Raw genomic sequence first — 3,271 nt, 5'->3', positions numbered from 1 at the left:
GCTTCTTAACCCTTTACAGGTGAAAGGGTTTTGCCTCTGGCCAGGAGGGATTTTATAGCACTGGATACAGAAAGGTGGTTACTCTTCCCTTTATATTTATGACAGGACCGCTCTGAGTTCTCTGATGTTTAGGTGTAGGGACAGCTCTTCATAGAATATCAAGGTTGGAAGGGACCTCAGGAGGTCATCTATTCCAACCCCCTGCTCAAAGCAGGACCAATCTCCAATGTTTCCCCAGATCCCTAAATGGCCCCCTCAAGGATTGAACTCATAACCCTGAGTTTAGCAGGCCAATGCTCAAACCACTGAGCTATCCCTCCCCTGTAATAGTAACATCAAAGAGTACTATATCTAAGATCTTGATGACTAGTTCCTCACCTGAGCAGGGACTTGAACCCTGGACCCTTAGATTAAAAGTCTGATGCTCTATCAACTGAGCTAGCCAGGCTCTTCTTGAGACCACAGGCCCTGTGTCCTGACGTGAGCTCCCCAACCTAGATCAGATGCGTCCAAAATTAAAGACACTGAAGGCTGCGGGGGTAACAAAGGGAATGCCTGCAGTTACTGACTGCAGGTCCTTCCACCAGTAAAGGGAGGTGAAGACCAGGGCAGGAACTGTAAGCACTGACTCCAAGTGGATTTGGTTAGCACACCGAGGCCAACCAAGTCTGCAGGGGTCTGAGGTGCAGCCTTGAGTGACATACCACGTAAGTGCACGTGACCATGTGTTCCAAAAGTTTGAGGCAGAACCAGGCTGTCAAGATGGGGTGAGCTTGACCTTGGATATCAAGATCCGATGTCCAGAATCAAGCCTCTGGAAGGGAGGCTTTGGCCTGGGTCAAGTCTAGAACTGCCCCAATAAACTCTATTCTCTGGACTGGAGTGAATGTTGACTTTTGCTTGTTTATCAACAGGCCCAGTGCTCAGAAGGTGGCTTGGGCCAGGCTGATGCTGTTCTTCACTTGAGCCATTGAGTGGCCCTTGATTAGCCAGTCGTTGAGGTACGGGTAGACAAAGGCCTCTACCATCACCATGCATTTCATAGAAATCCAAGGGGCTGCAGACGGACCAAAGGGGAGGATGGTGAACTGATAATGGGTCTGGTTTATGATAAACCTGAGGAACCTTCTGTGGACTCGGAAGATGACAACGTGGAAATATGCATCTTTCAAGTCGAGGCCAGTCCCCTGGATCCAGGGAGGGAAAGATGGAGGCCAAGGAGACCATGCAGAACCTCAGTTTCTTGAGATAACTGTTGAGGTGACACAGGTCCAGGATGGGTCAAAGATGCCCTTTGGCCTTCAGGATTAGGAAATATCTGGAGTAGAACCCCTTCCCTCTCAAATTCTGGGGCACCTCCTCCACAGCTCCTACCTGTAGGAAGGCTTGTACCTCTTGAGCTAAAAGTTGCTCATGAGATGGGTCCCTTAAGAGGGATGGGTAGGAGCAAATTGAAGGGTGTAACTGTCTGCCATGATACTCAGCACCCAGCAATCCGAGGTGATGAGGGACCATGCCGGATTGAAGTAGGAGAGTTGGTCCAAAAACAAAAATGGGGAGCAGGATCCGAAGCAGGAACGGATAAATAGTGCCCTCAGGCACACCTTCAAAAGCTCTGTTTGGGGCCTCCTGGATATCTGTGTGACCTCGGTAGCATGGCTGAGGTGGATTGGGGTGGTTGTCTATGCTTCTAACCCCTGCTCCTTTTCTCGAACAGGATCTGATGCAGTAGTGGAGTTGAGAAGCAGGCTGGTTGCTGGGGCCTGAAATGCTTCCTTGAAGTAGCCTGGGAGTAGAGGCCCAGAGATCTGAGGGTGGCCCTGGAGTCCTTCAGACCATGGAGCTCTGTGTCCATTTTGCTCTGAGAAGAGGGAGGTACCCTTGAATGGGAGGTCCTGGATCGACTGTTGGAGCTCCAGTGGTAGCCCCGAGGGTTGAAGCCAGGAGCATTGCCTCACAAACACTGTGGAAGCCGTCATTCTGGCTGCTGGGTCAGCTGCGTCCAGAGCTGCTTGGAGTGAGGCTCTGGCTACAGTTTTCTCCTCCTCTAACAAGATGGAAAACTCTTGCCTGGACTACTGAGGCAGTGAGTCCTGAAACTTGGCCATAGAGTCCCACATATTGTAATCATACCTCCCACACAGGGCTTGTTGGGGTTGGGAGAGGAGGGATAGCTCAGTGGTTTTGAGCATTAGCCAGCTAAACCCAGGATTGTGAGTTCAATCCTTGAGGGGGCCATTTAGGGATCTGGGGCAAAAATTGGGGATTGGTCCCCCTTTGAGCAGGGGGTTGGAGTAGATGAGGTCCCTTTCAACCCTGATATTCTATGACATACAAAGCTATAACCCAGCCCGTGAATACATTTTTCTGCTGAACAAGTCTAGCCTCCTTAAGTTCTTCTGCTGCCTGCCTGGCCTTGCCTGTCCCTCTCATTGGCTACTGTGACCAAAGGGACCCAGGAGGAGGGTCAGAGTACAAGTATTCGTACCCCTTGGCTGACACGTGGTATTTCTTTTCTGCCTTCTTTGAAGTAGGAAGGAGAGAAGATGGGGTGTGTCACCATAGGGACCTAACCAGACCCATAACAGCCTCATTAATGAGTCGGGCAACCTTGGATGGGACTGCTGTGGCCAAAATGTCAACGAGGCTATGTGCTAACTCCTTGAGTACCTCCATCTCCAGCCCCATGTTAGCAGCCACCCTTTTTAGAAGCTCCTGATGGGTTCTAAATTCATCTTGTGGAACCAAGAAGCTCGGTCCCAAGACAGCTTCATCTGGGGAGGAGGAAGAGGCCTGAACCAGTGGGGTCCTCCTCTTCTTTGACCCCAATTACGTTCCCCAGGCCCACATCTTGTGTGCTGGTAATGGACTCAGTACTAGAGTCTGGGTCAGGTGCAGAATGGTGAGGTGGAGGGGCCCTGCTCTTGGACACAAGCAAATAGGAATGGTTGGATGGTGGTCCTGGTACTGGGGGGGAAGCCCCACAGGTCCCAGAATGGCCACTGGACCTGCATTGGCCATTGTCCTCCAGGCCAGATGCCAGTAAGTGGACCTACACCAGGATCCAGAGGGATGTAGGATGGGTAATGGCAGCGGCTCTTAGGCTGGGTGCAGGGCTCGATCACCAACTCCAAAGAAGAGCTTTCCTGAGGTACTCCCTTACTTCTGCTGGTCAGTGATGAGGGTCTGGGGATTGGTGCTGGATCAGGGAAGACCTTGTCGATGACAGGAGAACCGGTTTGCCTGTGGTCAGTACTGAGGCCCCTGGTGC

General features: G+C 51.5%; 1 non-coding gene across 1 annotated transcript; it reads right to left on the bottom strand.

Annotated features, from left to right (window-relative positions):
* Positions 1 to 375: 375 nt before the first annotated feature.
* Positions 376 to 448, bottom strand: TRNAK-UUU (transfer RNA lysine (anticodon UUU)). Its single transcript has one exon. It is a non-coding gene; the product is annotated as a tRNA-Lys (tRNA).
* Positions 449 to 3,271: the final 2,823 nt, after the last annotated feature.

Source organism: Lepidochelys kempii, chromosome 20 (genome assembly GCF_965140285.1).
Source record: "Lepidochelys kempii isolate rLepKem1 chromosome 20, rLepKem1.hap1, whole genome shotgun sequence".
Lineage (NCBI taxonomy): Eukaryota > Metazoa > Chordata > Testudines > Cheloniidae > Lepidochelys > Lepidochelys kempii.
Note: the sequence above shows the minus strand (reverse complement) of the source record. Positions and strands in the feature narration are given on the sequence as shown.